This window comes from Pelobates fuscus, chromosome 7 (assembly GCF_036172605.1).
Source record: "Pelobates fuscus isolate aPelFus1 chromosome 7, aPelFus1.pri, whole genome shotgun sequence".
Taxonomy (NCBI): Eukaryota; Metazoa; Chordata; class Amphibia; order Anura; family Pelobatidae; genus Pelobates; species Pelobates fuscus.
The window spans coordinates 205,871,136-205,892,938 of NC_086323.1; the positions used below are offsets into that span (position 1 = coordinate 205,871,136).

The window sequence follows — 21,803 nt, forward strand, 5'->3', positions numbered from 1 at the left end:
GTGTCCTAAAAGCCAGAAGTGCTTCAGTAGACCAATTCTTAGTATCAGCCCCTTGTTTGGTCATATTGGTGATGGGAGCAATGATAGAGGAGTAACCCTTAATGAAACGTCTGTAGTAATTGGAGAAACCAATAAATCTCTGGATAGCCTTGAGACCCTTAGGTAAAGGCCAATCTAATATGGATTGGAGCTTCTCTGGATCCATTTCAAACCCCTCCCCAGAAATCACATAACCAAGAAAGGTAGTTTGGGATTGGTCAAAGCTGCATTTCTCTAGTTTGCAGTATAAGCCATGCTGAAGAAGTTTGTGTAAAACCCTTCTGACTTGTCCGTGGTGAGTTTCAATATCCCTGGAATGTATAAGTATATCATCAAGGTATACAATCACACAGTCATCTTGAAACTCCCTAAGAACCTCATTAATAAGGTCCTGAAATACCGCCGGGGCATTGCAGAGACCAAAAGGCATTACAGTATACTCATAGTGCCCATAACGAGTATTGAATGCAGTTTTCCACTCGTCACCGTCGTGGATTCTCACCAAATTATAAGCACCTCTAAGGTCTAACTTAGTGAAAATTTTAGAACTTTTTAATCGATCAAAAAGCTCGGTGATCAAGGGGATCGGATATACATTTCTGATGGTTATCTTGTTAAGACCTCGGTAGTCAATGCAGGGTCTTAAAGAACCATCCTTCTTTTTAACAAAAAAAAATCCAGCCCCAGCAGGCGAGGAGGATCTTCTAATGAACCCCTTGTCTAGGTTTTCACGAATGTACTCCTCTAGAACTAAGTTTTCATTCGTAGACAAAGGGTATACATGACCCCTGGGGGGCATGGTACCAGAAAGTAAATTAATTTTGCAATCAAAAGGCCTATGTGGTGGCAAGGTATCAGCCTTTCCTTTGTCAAATACTGCCTTTAAATCTTGATACAAAGACGGTATCTGTACTTTGGTAGAGTCGGTAGCGTTATTAAGTGAGTTGACACTACAAAGAGGTGACACTTTCTTTAAACAATTCTCTTGACAATCCTGACCCCACGAAACTATTTCCCCTGATTTCCAATCTATAACGGGGTTGTGTCTCTTAAGCCAGGAGTATCCCAGGACTATGGGAACAGAAGGAGATGAAATGAGTAGTAGGGATATTTCCTCCTTGTGTAGAATACCAGTAGTTAAGTAAAGAGGTGTGGTCTCCCGGAAAATCACAGGCTCAACTAAAGGTCTACCATCAATGGCTTCAACAGCCAAGGGTGTCTTCCTTAACTGGGATGGGATAGTGTGTTTGGTGAGAAACTTTTGGTCGATAAAACTCTCAGCAGCGCCGGAGTCTATCAATGCCATAGTCTCTAAAGTTCCCTTCTCCCAAGTTAAAGAGACCGGTAATAGGAGTCTATGTTCCTTGTAGTTATGAGTAGAGGACAAAATCGAAACACCCAAGGTCTGTCCTCTAGAGAAACTTAGGTGCGAGCGTTTCCCGGACGACTGGGACAGCTCAAACGTACATGACCTCTGGCCCCACAATACATACACAGTCCCTCCCTTCTCCTGTACTGTCTCTCCTCCTCTGAGAGACGAGTAAGGCCTAACTGCATAGGTTCTGAAACCTGTGGATTTTTGGTTTCAGAAATTTGAAATGATGGTGCTAGTCTAAAGGAAGATTTACCGGTTCTATCTCGAGTATTCTGTCTCTCCCTTAGACGTTCGTCAATACGAGAGATAAAGGAAATTAAGTCCTCCAGATTCTCGGGAAGCTCTCTTGTTGCTACCTCATCAAGTATTACATCAGATAATCCATTTAATAATACGTCTATATAGGCCTGTTCATTCCATTTTATCTCTGCCGCCAAAGACCTGAACTCTAGTGCGTAATCCACAAGTGTTTGGTTGTCTTGTCTAAGGCGCAACAGTAATCTGGCTGCATTGACTCTCCTGCCAGGAGGATCAAAAGTTCTTTTAAAAGCAGCTACAAAGGCATTATAGTTATAGACTAATGGATTATCATTCTCCCACAACGGATTAGCCCATCTCAGAGCTTTCTCAATGAGTAAGGTAATAATAAATCCCACTTTTGCCCTATCCGTAGGGTATGAACGAGGCTGTAACTCGAAATGAATACTGATCTGCTTCAAAAAGCCACAACACCTCTCAGGAGAACCAGCATAACGTACAGGTGGGGTAACTCGGGAAGAAGCACCTACAGTAGCTACCTCTAGCCCTGAACCCACAGAAGAAGCAGACATATTACGCATCTCCTCAGGTGGATTAATAGGACGAGACAGCAGCGCCTGTAGTGCTAGAGCCATCTGATCCATCCTATGATCCATGGCGTCAAACCTAGGATCAGGAGAACCAAGCTGACAATTTGTACCTGCAGGATCCATGGCCCTGTCGTAATGTCAGGATCGGGTCAGGGATCCAACACGCAGAGTACAAAGAGTAGCTGATACGTATACTGGTCCTTAGAATGGCCGGACTTAACGTATAACTACGATAGAATGGTCAGAGACAAGCCGAGGTCGAGGGAACGAGAAGACAGGTAAGAGAGAGACAAGGCGGGTCAAGGATAACAGAAAGACAGGAGAGTAAATACCAAAGCCGGGTCGGAACCAAAAGACAAGAGAATAACAAAGCACTGTGTGACTAGGCGGACTAGAACCACGACAGGGCAATGAGTGAATGAGAGAGCCACTGTTAAGTATCCTGGCTAGGGAGAGAAGACACGCCTCCGGCGAGTCCTGATTCGTCTCCAGAGATTTGAGTGACAGGACGTTCCGGGTTGGCGTCATGACGTCTACCTCCGGTCCTCCTGTTATAAAAGGAAGTGACTCCCTCGCGGCCGGCGTTAGCAAGACCGAGTGAACCGCGAGGGGCCGAGGAGAGATGCCGTCCAGACGGATAAACTTCTAAGTCTCTACCTCTCTCAGAGGTAGAGACCTCAGGTACCCTGACAGACGGACAGGGATTCGCTGCCCTAAAGGACCGCCTCCTTGCTTAGCCGGTGACCTCACGCGGCATAAAAGCAGGCTTTCATACCTGCCTCCGTAACTGCAGTATGTCCAATGGCCATTCAGCGCTCCACCCGGGGTCTAAACAATATATCCCGGCCAAAAGATCCCGGTATGGGATAAAGTTGTATAAACTTTGTGAAAGTGCCAGTGGTTATGTTTACACCTTCCGTGTTTACGAAGGTAAAGACAGCCACTTGGATCCCCCAGGTTGCCCGGATATCATTGGGACGAGTGGAAAAATCCTATGGGATCTAATTAACCCATTGCTAAATAAGGGGTATCATTTATTTATAGACAATTACTATAATAGCACCCCTCTTCTTAGGATGCTTTATTGCTTTGAAACTGTGGCCTGCGGCACTATCCGAAAGACACGTGTCGCTTTCCCAAAAGCCCTGGCACAAAAAAAATATCAAGAGGGGGGGAAACGGCTGCTCTCTGCCAGGACGAACTGCTGGCTCTCAAATTCAAAGATAAGAAGGAGGTGTTCATGCTAACATCTATGCATAAAGGAGCACACTCGAAGAGTCGCAGTTTGTGGCAGACAAGAAATTAGACGGGTGCCAGTCTGCATTAGGAAGTATAACAAGCATATGGGGGGAGTTGACCTGTGCGACCAACTGCTGCAACCCTATTTAATACTGAGGAAGACCAGGGCATGGTACAAAAAGCTTGGCATTTACCTTATGTAAATGGCGACTCACAATGCCTTTATTCCGTACAAAAAGACAAATGCTGACCTTAAATCCACATTTCTGGATTTCCAGTTTCAGCTTATGTCTGGGCTGCTCACTGAGTGCCACAGTGGGGGAACCATCAGCTGGGCCTAGCAGCAGAAGGGTTGAGACAGGTCACTTCGGTTTCCAGATACCACCAACCCCCAAAAAGAAGACACCCCAGAAAAGGTGCAGGTTGTGCTACCAGAGGGGCGTAAGGACAGAAACCAGCTTTTATTGCCCTGATTGCCCCTCTCAGCCTGGCCTTTGTATTTGCAACTGTTTTAAAGTTTTTCACACCCAGGGAGAATATATATATATATATGAACATTTTCTTTTCCTGGCCATATGCCATGGCAGCACAACATTGGGTAGCTGCTCCCTATCCCCATTGGACAGGAATAATAATCAAGCCGTATAAGTACCACCTCCTACCCCTCCTTCCCCAGTCTAGTTTTCAGCAATAGCCCCGGGTGGGACCATTGTGCTGCCAAGGCATATGGCCAGGAAAAGAAAATTACGGTAAGTATGAATACATTTTCCATTTCCCTGGCCATATCCATGGCAGCACAACATTGGATAATACCCAAGAAATAAACCAGGGAGGGAAGAAGACACAAACACCAAAGTTTTGAATGCAAAGTGTATTGACACCCTAACAAGTGATAAACAAAGAATCATGCATTGGATACAGACAGAACAGATTTAGCAAATTGATCAGATAGACCTGCCCTGACATCAATTTGGTAGCTCTTAATGAAAGTGTTGGTAGAAGACCATGTGGCCGCTTTACAAATGAGTTCAGGAGAAACATTAGCTGCAGCTGCCCAGGAAGATGAGAGAGCCCTAGTGGAATGGGCTTTAAGACCCACAGGGACCGGAGATCCAGTAGATTGATAGGCCTGAATAATAGCTGCTACTATCCACCTGCTAATAGTGGACTTAGGTGCTTGTGAGCCTTTTTTACAACCACTATGAAGAACTAAGAGACTTGGAGAGGTGCACCAAGCCGTAGTCCTCTCAATATATATACGGAGGCATCTCACTAGGTCTAGAGAAGACAGGCCAGTTGAATCATCAATTCCTTGTGAATCAGGTTTCAGAGATGGAAGAACAATATCTTCGTTGATGTGAAAGGAAGAGGTGACTTTAGGTCTAAATTCGGGAACCGTACGGAGGATAACTGTCTTTGTGAAAGACCGTAAAGGGTTCCTTAATGGATAGAGCGTGGAGCTCTGAAACTCTCCTGCCAGAAGCCAGGGCGATCAGCAAAGCAGTCTTAATGGAGAGGCTGTGTAGAGGAATGGAGTCAAAGGGTTCAAAGGGTTCCAATTTTAAGGCATTCAGAACCAGAGGGAGATTCCAGGAGGGAACAAAATGCCTAATTGGAGGCTTAATTTTATGGACTCCTTTAATGAATCTGATGACATCAGAGTCCAATGCCCATCTATGATTGGTTAGAGCGGATAAGGCCGAGATGTGTACCTTAAGGGTATTATAACTCAGACCCTTAGCAAGTCCAGATTGCAGGAACTCCAAAATATCTGTGGAAGAGGTATTTTGTAAATCAATGTTTTTGGGAAGAGCCCAGGCGGAAAAAACTTCCCATACTCTATAATAGGTGGCTGAAGTGGAATGCTTACGTGCCTTCAGCATAGTGTCTATTACGGCCTGAGAGAATCCCTTGTTCATAAGCCTGTTCCTTTCAGTCTCCATGCCATGAGATTGAGTGAGGCAGGATCTGGATGCAACACTGGACCCTGGAACAGTAGATCGGGTGTTCTGGGGAGTGGAAGAGGAGGCTCCACAGAAAGACTTTGAAGCAAGGGAAACCAAGGTCTTCGAGGCCAATAAGGCGCTATCAGGATGAGAGTTATTCGTTCTGTTCTCATCCTCCTCAGGAGTGGGAGAATCAGTGGAAATGGGGGAAATGCATACCCTGTCTTGAATCTCCAGGGACTTAAGGCATCCCTTCCCATTGCCAGATGGTCTTCCTTTATCGCGAAGAAGTGGTCCACTTTTCTGTTGGCTTGAGTAGCTAAAAGGTCCACCTGGGGGAGACCCCACTTGTCCACAATTGTATGGAATACTCTGTCCGATAGGCACCATTCCCCTGGATCTACTCTGGATCTGTTGAGGAAATCTGCCAGTTGATTCCGTTTCCCTGGTAGATGGATGGCTGTAAGCCCTGCCAGGTTCCTCTGAACCCACCACATAAGTCGTTTCATGACTTCCATCATCTTGCCGCTCCTGGTACCTCCTTGGTGATTGATATAGGACACCATGGTGGTGTTGTCTGTTCTTATCTTCAGCCATTGACCTTTGAGATGGACTGAGAAGTATTTTAAAGCTTTGAGGACAGCTAGAAGCTCTAGTAAATTGGAATGCACCTTGCTTGCCATGAAATTCCATTCTTCCTGTGCAAAGTCGTGGAGACAATGGGCGCCCCAACCCCATTGGCTGGCATCTGTTGTCACTGCTATCCATGCGATGTCTCCTAGTGGAAACCCCCTGGATAGGTGTTTCTTATTTAGCCACCAGACTAGAGAATGGCGTACCGCCAACGGTAACTTGATGGGTTGGAACCGATTCCCTGAGGAGAATTGTATCAGAAAATTGGCTTGGAACGGTCTCATTCTCCACTGTGCCCACCTGGTCAGCCCTATTGTGGAGGACATAGATCCGAGAAGGCTCATAACCGTCTTTGCGGGAACAACACTGGACTTCAACATGCTTCTTAATTGTTTCATGAGCTTCAATCTCCTTGTCGGTGAAAGCTGGACAGTACCCATCACAGTGTCGAAGTGAGCACCTAAATAAATCATAGATTGTGTTGGGTGGAGGTGGCTCTTCTTGGTGTTGATCTTCCATCCGTGGGCTTGTAGGAACTGAATGCTCATAATTGCATGGGATGTGAGTGAATCCTTGTTGTTTCGCATGATCAAGATGTCGTCCAAATAATGGTAAATGGCGATGTCCTGCTTTCTTAGTTCTGCAATTAGAACAATCAATACTTTCGTGAATGTCCTTGAAACTGTGCTCAGTCCAAACGGGAGGGCTCTGAACTGAAAATGACCTCCCTCCACAGCAAACCTCAGAAATCTTTGTTGGTTTTGGGCAATAGGTAAGTGGAAATAGGCGTCCAACAGATTTATAGACAACATCCATTGGTTGGGCGACACTACCTTTATTATAGACTGCAGGGATTCCATCTTGAATCTGCGAATGTGCAGATGTTTGTTTAACCTGTGTAGGTCCAAAATGGGCCTCCATCCCCCTGAGGATTTCTTCGTTAAGAAAATGTGGGAGTAAAAACCTTGTGTTCTTTCGTCTGCTGGTACCTTTAATATGACCTTCTCTTTCTGCAAGGATAGAACGAAGTTTCGTAGAGCCATGCGCTTTTCCCTGTCTTTTGGCCACTTCGTGAGATGAAAGGACTTGCTGGGAGGATGCATGTAGAATTCTAGAAGGTAACCTCTCCGAATAATGTACAGCACCCAACTGTCGTTTGTGGATTTGCTCCAGATTGGTAGATATTGAAGAAGACAGGCCCCTACCCCTTCGAATTTGGGAATTATATAGTCATACATTCCTAGGGTTCTTGGAAGAAGAGGCACCACGTGACTTGTTTACCCTTCCTCCAGATTGGGCTCCTCTACCAGATTGAAATCTGGAATACTCTCTACCGGGCCTGTATGACCTGCTATCTCGAAAGGAATGGTATTCTTTCCGGCTACAAAAGGATCCTTTATGCTTCCTCTCCTGTGGTAGAAAGGCTTTATTACCTTCAGCTGCCCTTTTTATGCATTCATCTAAGTTCTTACCAAAAAGCATATTTCCGTGAAATGTTAAGGAGCACAAACTAGTTTTGGATGAAGCATCGGCCGCCCAAGATCTGAGCCAAAGCGCACGTCTGGAGGAAATAGAAAAAGACATATTTCTAGCCAGATTTCTCACTAGATCCACTGCTGCTTCAGATGAAAATTCAATGGCTAGACGCATATCTCGTAAACTATCTATAATGGAGGAATGGCTTCTGCCACTCCTGATGTCCTCCTCCAGTTCCTTCATAGCTCTAGTAACTGACGTGAGAGCAACAGCAGGGTGTAGACTCGTACCTGATGCTATATAGGATTTGGAAAGGTAGTATTCCATCTTACGATCCATTGGATCCCTGAAGGAACCTGCATCGTCCACAGGCAGGGTAGTATGTTTGGCTAATCTGACAACTGCAGCATCAACCTTGGGTGCAAGATCCCATGCTTCAGCATCTTTTGGATCAAACGGGTATAACCTTGAGAATTTTCCTTTGGCAGATGATCTATCAGATCTGGACCATTCTTCCTTAATAAGATCACTGATCGTGCTATGCACTGGAAAAACTGCTCTTTTTCTTCTAAGATCAAAGAAATAGCGGTTAGATGTAGAGGGTTCCTCCTCCGAGGGTTCCTTTAAGGTGAGAGTTTCTCTAACCCGTGCAATTAAACGATCCACTTCCACCGGCACCAGGAAGTCAGGATCAGGTATAGCATCCTCCTCCGAGGAAAAATCTGGGTCTCTCAGCGAGGCTGAATCCATAAACTCATCTTCAGAGTTTCCAGGAGAAAAATCTGAGGGCTCAGAATATCTAGGTCGCTTGTGGGTCTTACCAAGCTCTCTGATGCCCTGGGCAACTGCCTGCTTAATAATTTGCATAATGTCCGGTGTTGGATGAGAAGGTCCTGCAGCCACTGAGAGACAATCTGAACAGAGACGTTTCCCTTCTATGGCTCTGTTGTCACAGGATATGCATAGCGTCCTTTTGGGCGACTTCCCTTTGGACGATCCTGAAGTCTTTGTACTTTTGGCACTACAATACACCAAACGTGCTTATTAGTACATTCCCACTCTTTTATTTATTTCATTATTTTCAACATTTAAAAAGGATGGCTTACCTATATTGCTTAGATTGTGACCTATTATGGTGAGAAGAATCCGATTCTCTGGATCTAGAACGAGAGTCCATCTGGAAACAATTGATGGAACAGCGAACTTAAACCAAGAAGATAAAATTAAGAAAAAGAAATAATAAAGAATAAACGTACTTTTGTCCAGAAAAGGACTGACAATTCGGTGGAAGCTATGGAACAGAAATGCTTTCCAGCACTGAGGATTTCTTTTTTAGGTTGAAAATACAGCCTTTACTAAAATGAGGTTTTGGCGCTTTAAAAAAGAGCGAGTGACGTCATGCCAACTGGTGGGAAGATTTCATCATATAACCAGCTTGATCCCAACATCAATGATCCTTTACTTGCTACCCATGGGGTCATTGCAAGATAATAGGAAGGGAAAACCCCCGGTCACTAAAGGGGTTTTCTCCAGGGGGACACCTTTGCGCAGGGCCATATACTGGAGACTTCCCAAGGGAGAGAGGGTGAACACCCCAGGGGCTAGAGGAACTAATCCTCAGGTAAGCCATAAAAGAAAATTTCAATGGTCCTAAGACCAACATGTCCTAGGGATAGGACAGGAAAAAAAAAAAAAGACTGGGGAAGGAGGTGGTACTTATACGGCTTGATTATTATTCCTGTCCAATGGGGATAGGGAGGAGCTACCCAATGTTGTGCTGCCATGGCATATGGCCAGGAAAAGAAAATGTTCATATATATATATATTTGTGTACGGCACATTCCGAGGACGTAAGGAAAACAGGGTTAAAAATAAGTAGTTCCTTAATAGCAAGTCAGTTGAGGTGTGCCGAAACTGACGTAAGGTTAGGCCTGTAAAAGAGGGCAAAAATAATAACCATTGAAACAAAATGCGTTTATTAAGCGGTACATCATTTAGTCATATCACAGAAAGCCAGCCTTATCTCCTTCTCTGGATTGGGAATGTATCTGTTGTATGCGGATGATTTCCACCTCCCCATATTTTTAATTATGTGTGTCGGTACATGATTACCTGAGGCAGCTGTGGCTGCTCCAATACGAAAAGAATGGCCCGAGAATGAACGTGGGTTTTGTCCCAAGCGGAGTAAAAGGGTGCGTATGTAAAGCATGAAGATTTTTGTGGTCAGGGGTTTCCCTAGTATAGCTAGAAGTGGGCTATCAGGAACGGAATTAGCTTGGGCTGCTACTAGCTTATCCAATACATGGACGGGACACCAGGTTGGAAGTTGACTGAAAATCGGAGTTGGCGTTACTGGTAGAGGGGATAGCTACATTTTCAGGACAGAAATTAATCGAGTGAGCTGCAGACGAGCATATGGCACAGGAAGGGGTTTTGAGACCTGCAAAATGCATAAGAAACAACTCCGTGTCCAGCTGACCCCAGTCCGTGACTGTATTATACTGAGACAATGAAGCGGCTGACCTAGAGGAGAATGACTTATGATAGTCGTAAAAGGCAAAGCCCCCGTACTTATAAGCTAGCTCTATCACCTTGTGTAGGTATAAGTCTAGCTCCTCTCTGCGGAGGGGAAAAGCAGTACAGATAACGTCTCTGTATAGGCCAAATGCCAAGACAAACTCGGGAATGTTAAGTTTCCTATTCAACCTAGGGTCTCTGGCCCTCATTACTACTGATAGATCCTCAAACGTGTACGCCCTGTTTTCTACCACGTCTTGAGCCGCTATCAGTAGCGAGGCCAAGTTAACATCCTTTCCCTCTATGATGTCACGTCTGAGAGACTGCGGTATTAGGTGAATAGGATTAATAACGTTAGTAACTTTCCTAGCCGGTAGAGGGTTACTATTACCTCCTAGGGCGGGCGTGGGTTGGGCAACCGGCCCGGGAATCTCGGGGACTGTAGGAACATTATTAGCTTCCAGGTTATCCAATCTATTATTGATAGTGGCAACTGAGGACACTAGGGAGGCCATCATGGCGTGTAACTCAGCCAGGCTATTAAGTACATTAACCTGTGAACTAGGGCCAGGCCTTTCGTTATCCTCAGTAGAGTTCAATAAACGAAAAAGTTCATTCTTCCTGGCTGAAGCCGGATAAGGGATATTCCTCTTTTTTAGTTCAGCGGTAATCTTAGGGATAGTCCAGGAGCGATAGCTGGAAGCTGGACTTGGAGGGGTTGGTTGCCTTCTCTGTGTGCCCGACCTGAGAGGGGTGCTGGTAACCGACAGATTGTCTTCTAATACCGAAGCGTTGGACATTCTAAGGGGGGCAGAGAGGGTGAGTTTAGTACTGAAATGTAAACAGCTGGAGGGACCCCGCTTACTAGGTTAGTGCCCATGGGCGAAATTGTATTAACTTAGCTTCGGTTGGTGGCAGATGAGGCCCTAACTACTTGCCAAGTGGCTATGAGAGGCACTATCTATGATTTGGCTCGTGGGGCCTTGGTGCCACTGAGGTGGGTGGCGGGGTGTTGGCCTCTCGGTGACACGTAAAAGAAGTAAAACGTTTGGCCGTGACTGGTGAGGCCCTAACTAAGTTTTGAAGCAAGGCTATAGCTATGCGTTGGGACGATTGGCCTGAACCTCCGAACGTAAGGGCTGACCTTATGCCTTGCGGGACCTCTAAACTTATAGGCAAAGAGGCCTATGGGAACATACCTAAGTTGGCGGGAGAATTACAACTAGTCCTCAAAATCCCCCCCCCCCCCCGGGACACACCAATAACATACCTGCAGAGGAAGGAATACTTTACTTGACCTAATAATGGACTATTATCCTGAAGGGAACCAACGGAACTAAAGGGAAAGAAAGGTGACCTATTTATGAAACGTACTATTTAATTACAATATACACACAAATGAACTGGGTGACACAGAGGCCTACCTCTTTAACACAGCTGCGAACACGTATACCCGCGAAGGGCCACTTGCGAGAAGTGTCAGTACTAGTAAGGACTACAACAGAAAATAGGACATGAACAGCCATTAAATCAATGGAAACAACATACCCCCTATTATTCTACTTTGCTATTTATGACTTTAAGGGGACCATATAAACCACTTTAAATACAGAAGTTTAGAATACTGGGCAACACAACAACCGCCTAAACCCCTCTTGTAAACGTAACTACTAAATTTATTGCTAAAAATGTGAACAATATCCAGAAAACGAAACAGAATGAAGGTATTGCACCAAACTGAATGAAAAACGTATGGCAACCCGGTCCGGCTAAACGAGACTACGAGGTGTAAGTGTAACTGAACGTGTTACACTGACCGAGATTGCAGGAGCGGAGTGAAGCCGAGCCCGTGAGCGACAGGGCTAAACTTACGATTTCGATGCCGTCCGTGTAAGGCAAAAAGCGTTATACTCACGAATACAGCCGCAGAGCGTTTGAACCGGGCTGCCGGCGGGCGGGAAACTGACGTCACGGATCTGTAAGCCGGAAGTACACTGAAGCACTTCCGAGATCGTCGAAGACAGGTAAGCAGGGGCTCACTGGGTTTAAATAGGGAATTTAAGTGCCTCCCACAATTACAGGCCAAGCCTTCTATATATATTCTCCCTGGGTGTGAAAAACTTTAAAACAGTTGCCAATACAAAGGCCAGGCTGAGAGGGGCAATCAGGGCAATAAAAGCTGGTTTCTGTCCTTACGCCCACTTTCATGCCTTTTTTTCAAACCCCACGATCTGGCAAGGTGAAACGAAGGCTTAAGGCCTATCCCACGCCCAATATCACCGGACTGGAGTATTTCCTCAACTGGATCTTCACCCGAGGTGAGCCTGACCCAGCAGACAGCCTCCAGCCGACCCCCAACACTGCCCCAACGAACATGGGGAGGCGCACTCAAAAACCGCAGCAGGGTCCGCCGGCGGAGCAAGCCGACATCGGAACTCTGCTGCAGTGGCAGGCGCAATCCAAAATGGCCGCGGAGGCCTCACGGGCCCCGACACCATCCCGCTCTCAACCCCAAACACCTGCACATGCAGAGGGGGAGGAAGAGCACACCTGGGCACCAACCCAAGCGCCACCAGATAACACCCTGGCCACTAAACAGGACCTACACAACTGGGTACAAGACATAAAACAAACGCTGGCCACGGATGTGGGCATACTTAAAGGGGACTTACAAACTGTGACAGAACAAGTAAGGGGGACGGAAGAGACCATCACAAACCTGCTAACAGACATGACGCAAATGAAAAAAGAGCTTCAACAAATGCAGATTAACCAACAGGGTCTCTCCCTACAAATGTCGACTCATGAGGACCGTGCCCGTCACAATCATATAAAAATACGCGGGATACTCGCCGACGTCACACCTGACGACTTGCCTCCACCATCCTACCGCCCGCAACAGCCAGGAAAACCACCCTTGATGGGATGTACAGGCTCCCACCTTCACCCAATATGTCCAACATAAACTCCAGAGACGTCATCCTGCGCTGTGCCACCTCACGGGACAAAATCAACATCATGTCGGCAATACGGGGTAAAATTCCCCTGGACTTTGAAAGTGCACAATTACTATTTTTTCAGGACCTAACTAGAGCCACGCTCCAGTGGCGCCGTACATTGAACCACCTCACAAGCCAATTGCGCACCGCTGAGGTGCAGTACAGATGGGGCACACCCAGAGTCCTCCTGATCACCCACAACGGGACTACTCACAAGATCTCCTCGGACAAAGAAGCTCCTGCTGTGCTCGCCAAGTTGGGACTGCCAGACAGTGGCCACACTGCACGAGCCCCTACACAGACATGGGACCCAGACACCATAATACCGTTTACTCCGCGATCAAAGGAACCAGTAAACCGAGTCACCTGACTGGCCACCGCGCAAGAGAACCTACCAAAAGTCCACGTGGATCTTGTAGAAGGACAGCGATGCCTAGAATAACGTTGACTCTTATTTCTTTTTTTCTTGTTCTTTTGTCCTTTAGTAATTCTCTTGCATGTACATAACTATTGTTTTGCCAACCCACGAGTTAAGCACACCCAAATAAGGTTCCTACACTTGTCAACATATAAGACAGCCTCACCTTCCAGAGGCCCATTAAATATCGGCAGCTCCGCTGACCTCACGAAAAAGCGACAAATGCTCCTAGGTGGCCACAATTTCGTTCGTACGAATACACGTGGTGAGAACAATGGGTGGCGGCCATCTTGTCTCCCAAATGCTGCCTGCGGGACCTGGTCGTCGAGTGCCTGGAACGGTTTTCAGCAACGCACTCGCACAGACCCCGGTCTCTATGGAACTCTGCCACATTCTCTTTCCCAGCAACTCAGACGAATGGCGTTCGGGAGTTTCAAACTACCGAACACAAGGAGCATTCTTCATGAACCAGATATATTTTACCTATTGCGGTTTTCGTATAAAACCTCACGAATAGAGGCCAGATCTTGCTACCTTTCTTCTGGAATGGTTTTCCGGCTTTAACCTCGTGGCAGACCGGTCAACACTCTCTGCGGTGCCGTATGATAACTGCCAAACAGATTTGGCTGAATTTTGAATATGTTGCTCCCACAGAGACAAACTACCCAGGGATGTGATTTTTGTGGGGCTTTTATGTGATTTGGGGGAATTTCCAGAAATTGTGAGAAATTTAACTTTTTCTGACCAGAAGATATATTGCGTTTAGTAGGTTCTTTAAACTCAATTATCTCGCTGGCTCAGACGAGGAGTTATGCCCTGTATAAATTGAATGCCTGTGTTCCCATTTAACCAGTCTTGTCCCAGCATTAAGCTTTGGCACATGTGTGGGTTATTATGCGACAAGCGATATTGTGGATTATTGGCGTATTATTTTATCGGAAAAGGGTATGCAAGACGATGATAGATATACATACCGTCACAATGCCAACCTTCATCCTCCGTCATCTAAGAAGTTACCCCACATACAGGAGGATTTGGTCATATCGGCTCACTTAACCCCCCCAGCCCCCCCCATAAAAGTTTTTCCTTAAAATATACACACACATATAAACAAAATGAAAAAGTTATTCAACTTACCAAATAGAGATTGAAAGCGGCTTTTAAGAGTCTGCTTTTTAGGGAAAAGGTTTTCTAAAAAACAAAAACAAAAACAAATAAAATAAATAAAGATATTTGATTTACTTTTCAGTTTGATTATATCCTCACTATTCTGCGATAGATTGTGGTATGGGAGGACCAGGTCACCCTATTACTTTACTTGGGGGGTACAGGATGCTCCCCATCGGCAGCATAGGTGGGGGCACAAGAGAGGTTTTACACGTTATCAGGTCTTAATATTATTGGAAAGAGCGGTCCAGCAATAACATGGCCTTGCTCTCCGGAGGTTTTTTAATTTTTTTTGTTTAGTATTTACTCGTTGGTACTGCCAGCATACAGTACTACTTGAAATAATCACTGGCAAAAAACAAACAATGAATGATATTGTGGGAACGAACATCCTGCTGAACTCGTTCGGCCCAAGTTTGCGTTAAAACGGTTACATATTCTCTTCTACTTTGTATAAAGCCAAGATATGAAAGAAACAGATTTAAAAGCAGTATCTATACACTGATAATAAACATGTCGCTCTGTATAATAATACTGAGTATCTATACGCTGATAATAAACATGTCGCTCTGTATAATAATACTGAGTATCTATACACTGATAATAAACATGTCGCTCTGTATAATAATACTGAGTATCTATACACTGATAATAAACATGTCGCTGTATAATAATACTGAGTATCTATACGCTGATAATAAACATGTCGCTCTGTATAATAATACTGAGTATCTATACGCTGATAATAAACATGTTGCTCTGTATAATAATACTGAGTATCTATACGCTGATAATAAACATGTTGCTCTGTATAATAATACTAAGTATCTATACGCTGATAATAAACATGTCGCTCTGTATAATACTGAGTATCTATACGCTGATAATAAACATGTCGCTCTGTATAATAATACTGAGTATCTATACACTGATAATAAACATGTCGCTCTGTATAATAATACTGAGTATCTATACTCTGATAATAAACATGTCGCTCTGTATAATAATACTGAGTATCTATACACTGATAATAAACATGTCGCTCTGTATAATGATACCGAGTATCTATACGCTGATAATAAACATGTCGCTCTGTATAATAATACTGAGTATCTATACGCTGATAATAAGCATGTCGCTCTGTATAATAAAACTGAGTATCTATACGCTGATAATAAACATGTAGCTCTGTATAATAATACTGAGTATCTATACGCTGATAATAAACATGTCACTCTGTATAATAATACTGAGTATCTATACGCTGATAATAAACATGTCGCTCTGTATAATAATGCTGAGTATATATACACTGATAATAAACATGTCGCTCTGTATAATAATCCTGAGTATCTATACGCTGATAATAAACATGTCGCTCTGTATAATAATACTGAGTATCTATACGCTGATAATAAACATGTTGCTCTGTATAATAATACTAAGTATCTATACGCTGATAATAAACATGTCGCTCTGTATAATACTGAGTATCTATACGCTGATAATAAACATGTCGCTCTGTATAATAATCCTGAGTATCTATACGCTGATAATAAACATGTCGCTCTGTATAATAATACTGAGTATCTATACGCTGATAATAAACATGTAGCTCTGTATAATGATAACGTGTATCTATACATTAATAATAAACATGTCGCTCTGTATAATGATATCGAGTATCTATACGCTGATAATCAGGCCCGTCGCTACCCGACAGGCAAACCAAGCAACTGCTTGGGGCCCCGAGCTGGCCTGGGGCCCCAAGCAGAGCCGGTGCTTCCTATAAGGCTGCAGCCGCCTGAGTGCTCTATAGAGAGCCTCAGGCGGCTGCAGCACTCCTTTCTCGTCAGTGGCGTACTAAGGAGGACGGGGGGGGCAGGCGGGGCGGCCCGCCCTGGATGCCACTGTCCAGGGGGGTGCCATGACTTCACGTGTCATGTGTCGCCCCCCCGGCCCCAATGATCACGCTGCGCTCAGCCGCACCTTTGAGAAGGGGGAGGAGTCTGTGGGACGCGGCGTGATGACGCCGTAGGCAGCGCCGCCGTCAATCCGCCTTCATGGATCTTCAGCGCAAGGATCCAGTGGTCGGTCTCGGAGGGAAGGCATCATCAAAACGTGAGTAGTAATTTATGTGTTTTTGTAATTTATGTAATGTTATTTAATTAATTAATCGGGTGTATTAATTATGGGGGGGTGTATATTAATTATGGGGGGGTGTATATTAATTATGGGGGGGTGTATTAATTATGGGGGGTGTATATTAATTATGGGGGTGGATTAATTATGGGGGGTAGATTAATTATGGGGGGTGTATATTAATTATGTTGATGTATTAATTATGGGGTGGTGTATGTTAATTATGGGGGGTGGATTAATTATGGGGGTGTATTAATTATGGGGTGGATTCATTATGGGGGTGTATATTAATTATGGGGGGGTGTATTAATTATGGGGGGTTGTATATTAATTATGGGGGCGTATATTAATTATGGGGGGTATATTAATTATGGGGGTGTATATTAATTATGGGGGGTGTATTAAGTATGGGGGGTGTATATTAATTATGGGGGTGTATTAATAATGGGGTGGCGTATATTAATTATGGGGGGTGGATTAATTATGGGGGGTGGATTAATTATGGGGGTGGATTCATTATGGGGGGTGTATATTAATTATAGGGGTGTATTAATTATGGGGTGGTGTATGTTAATTATGGGGGGTGGATTAATTATGGTGTGGATTAATTATGGGGGGTGTATTAATTAGGGGGTGTATTAATTATGGGGGTGTATATTAATTATGGGGGGGTGTATTAATTATGGGGGGTGTATTAATAATGGGGTGGTGTATATTAATTACGGGGGGGTGGATTAATTATGGGGGAGTGTATTAATTATGGGGAAGTGTATTAATTATGGGGGGGTGTATATTATGGGGGAGTGGATTAATTATGGGGGAGTGGATTAATTATGGGGGGTGGATTAATTATGGGGGGTGGATTAATTATGGGGGGTGTATATTATGGGGGTGTATTAATTATGGGGTGGTGTATGTTAATTATTGTGGTTCCTGTAGGCTTTGCGTGCGTAAGGTGGGGAGGGCGTGGAGGGGGGGGGGGCCCTCCATGTCTATTTTGCTTGGGGCCCCCAAATTCCTTCAAACGGCCCTGCTGATAATAAACATGTAGCTCCGTATAATGATAACGAGTACCTGTTATGTTTGATGATATATGGCTGAGATTCCCCCCGCACACCGTATACAGATACTCGGCACTCTCCTATAGAACCACAGCTGGAGGAGTATTAGATTAGGGAAGAGACACGCACTAGAAAAAGGAGGGGGAGGGGGTCTTGAAACTGCAGGAGGGAATTTCACAAAAAGAGCTGGATGGGGGGGGCGGAGGGGGTTGAGGCAGGAAGTGAAGATCAGTAGAATGCTGTGAATCTATAAAATGATCCGTTATAATACACTGACTGACAATAACATGCAGTCTATTAACCCCTTCATTAAATTACATTCTCCATTATGGAAGACCTACCCTTAAAGACACATAACAGCAATCATGGGGTTAATGACGTACCTGGCTGACTCTATGACCATGTGATCGCTGTCACAGCCAATCACCACTATCACAGGGCTGGGTACAATACAGAGACTGTCATACAATACACAGAGCTGGGTACAATACAGAGACTGCCATACAATACACAGAGCTGGGTACAATACAGAGACTGCCATACAATACACAGATCTGGGTACAATACAGAGAGTGCCATACAATACACAGAGCTGGGTACAATACAGAGAGTGCCATACAATACACAGAGCTGGGTGCAATACAGACACTGCCATACAATACACAGAGCTGGGTACAATACAGAGACTGCCATACAATACACCGAGCTGGGTACAATACAGAGACTGCCATACAATATACAGAGCTGGATACAATACAGAGAGTGCCATACAATACACAGAGCTGGATACAATACAGAGAGTGCCATACAATACACAGAGCTGGGTACAATACACAGAGCTGGGTACAATACACAGAGCTGGATACAATACATAGAGTGCCATACAATACACAGAGCTGGATACAATACAGAGACTGTCATACAATACACAGAGCTGGATACAATACAGAGACTGCCATACAATACACAGAGCTGGGTACAATACAGAGACTGCCATACAATACACCGAGCTGGGTACAATACAGAGACTGCCATACAATACACAGAGCTGGATACATTACAGAGACTGCCATACAATACACAGAGCTGGGTACATTACAGAGACTGCCATACAATACACAGAGCTGGGTACATTACAGAGACTGCCATACAATACACAGAGCTGGGTACAATACAGAGACTGCCATACAATACACAGAAAATCAAGTTACCTGCGCTCTCTCCTTTATCCCTATGTATTTTTAAACATATGGAGGTTTTTTAGTTACCTCCAATGGCCATGAGAGGATGAGCCCACCTGCCAACATCAAGACAGACCCCCCTAGGTGGGTCCTAACTCTAACCATTCACCTTGCTTCCTTGAGCCTCTGGCAAAAATCTCTAATGAGACAGAAAGGGGTATTTTTTATATACACCCCTATACATTATTAACCCTTAATAGGGAACACATGGGATGGGCGGCTGCATCGTAACAAGGCTGAATAATACAAAAAACGGATAAAATGCAGAAAGAAAAGTCCTGTGCTCACTCCCATCCCTACTGGGCGGCTGCAATGTCTACAGTACAAAAACAAGTTACCTGCGCTCTCTCTTTTATCCCTATGTATTTTTAAACAAATGGAGGTTTTTTTAGTTAACTCCAATGGCCATGAGAGGATGAGCCCACTGTGGTGGCAGCAGCCTTATTTAACCTGTATTTTTTATTAAAGCCTGTACGTATCCCTTTAAGAACCAAGGGTACGCAAGAGTAATGTAATATGTGTTTAACGTGTTCGCATGTCGGCGGTATAAAACCCGTCGGCATGCAGGTAATTGTTCCACGAACAGAGATTTCCAACCCTGTTCGTGAAACAAACAAACTGCCGAATGGAGACCACCCTCAGACGGTCGTGTGGCTCTCATTAAAGGTTGCAACATTGTTGCAAACGGTAAATGAAGAGGATTCCGGGTGTCCGTCGTTCGGCTACCGACCACGCGGCGGTCGGCCATCTTGGATCCTTTGTTAGCCCAGCGGTATTCGGTCGTCGAGTGTCTGGAACTAAAATCGGATGCTCGGCGGCACGAATACCGCTGGACTTCCAAGCCGTTCGGGAGCCCCGGCCTTTCGGTATCAGGGTCTGTGGGATCCTTCGGTAGTTTGGGGAGAACTTTGGAAATAAATATAATATGTGCGGCGTTCGGTCATTTAAGCTGGGATCGGAGCGGCACTTTCAGGGAATGTGCGCCCCGACCCCAGCTATCAGCCGAACGCCTGTTCGCCGAAATCTGTTGAACCATACTCCCAATATGTATTTTAATGTAAAAGTATGTTTCTGCTGCACGAGGGTGTAGATGCAAATATCCATTTTGATATCTATCCTAGCTGTCCATATAAGAGTTAATTTGAACAAAGAATGAATTTGGCATTTCATCTTTATTTCTCGGAAAAAGGATTTGTATAAAATCCTTTTTGCTGGAAAAATACTGATTTCGAAATGTTCTTGTTAATTGTCCAATATATCGGTATTTTGTAAATATCTGGTTTTAATCAAATATGTATTGCGTTATATGACGAAAGATTATAATTAGAAACAGCTGTTTATAACTTGTGACCAACATATTATGTAATAAACGCTCATGACCCCCACCAACATGGAAATGGGGTATAAATGCATATGACTGTATAATAAAATTTGAATTGGTTATAGAACACATCTCTTGTCTTCTTGACTGATTCCCGGGATCCTGTCTGTCTATCACAGAGGGTGCGGCTCTAGCAAAATGTCCATCTAACTAAGAGAGTTTCGTGTATTAATAAAGTAATTGAAGGAATGTCAAAGGTACATGAGAAGGTGATGATAAATAAAAGAAAAAATAGAGGTTAATTAAGGGGAGCTACAAATTCATGTTGTAAATGTAGATGATTATAAATTAATATGAAATTTATATTTTCAGCACATGCTTCATTTCGTGCTGTAAACTAACTTGCTTGCTACAGGTACCTGACATGTTGTAAATGCTTTAAATTGTATGTATTCTGTAGAATTGTGAAAATCTGTAAATTGTTGTCTGGGGATGCAGAGATTTTATTGATTGTGACCCAAATGGTGGACCCCCTGTGCAGAAGTGGGTTTGAAATTTTGGTCATAGAATGTAGGATCAGAAACCATGGACAAAGGTTACCACCTGTGTTTTTATGACTTTTGGGAACTCAAATTGACCGGTCAAAATTTTGCCATGCTTTTAACATGGAGTAGTATAAATATTTTGAGTTTTTGAGAGTTCTGACAAATGCAGGTGATACCATGTCTGTGTAATCTGGTCCAAATGTTCTATAAGCGTATAGGAGAGAAATTCTATTGACAGGGTACATATGTTGCAACTGGTTAATGCAAGTGTTATACAAATGTTTAAGTCAAACGCGTTATATGGCCGTACGGGATCCCTTCTTTAATAAGAAAACCATTGGTACCAGAACTCCTAAATAATAAAATCAAATAAAAATAAAGAAAATATACAATAATATGTTCTGAATACAGCTGTTAAAAGTTTATTCTGTGTAAATGGTGATTGTGATAAATGTGTTTTGGTTACTCATTTTAAAGTATGCAGTTTGATTGTCATGTATGTTAATGGGTATTTTGCTGTGCTATTTTAAATTATATTTAAATACGTTTGTCTCAGTATTGACACAGATGGAAATGGCAGCGTAATAATCTATTAAATAACTGATTTATTATTGAATACTAGTCCAAGAGCAATATGAGTTGTAATCCTTAAAGCAAAAGAAAAAAACACGCTAAGTTTTAGCCGTTTTCCAAAATTCTGTTGTAATAATGGACTTCTTGCCAAAATTCGACTTTCCTGTCCAGCTGCCAGGTTTTCTGGTCTAATCTTAAAGCAGTACTGCTTGTATAGTTCGCAGAAATGCATAATGCACAAACAAGGGAAACCTACATTATGT

At 43.9% G+C, this 21,803-nt stretch overlaps 1 protein-coding gene across 1 annotated transcript in view; it reads right to left on the reverse strand.

Annotated features, from left to right (window-relative positions):
- Nucleotides 1–14,677, reverse strand: part of LOC134568483 (gastrula zinc finger protein XlCGF17.1-like) — a 35,004-nt gene extending 20,327 nt beyond the window's left edge. The window contains exon 1 of the mRNA XM_063427102.1: nucleotides 14,628–14,677. The gene's annotated coding sequence lies outside the window, so the exon portion shown is untranslated. The remainder of the gene's footprint in view (nucleotides 1–14,627) is intronic.
- Between the last annotated feature and the right edge of the window lie 7,126 nt (nucleotides 14,678–21,803).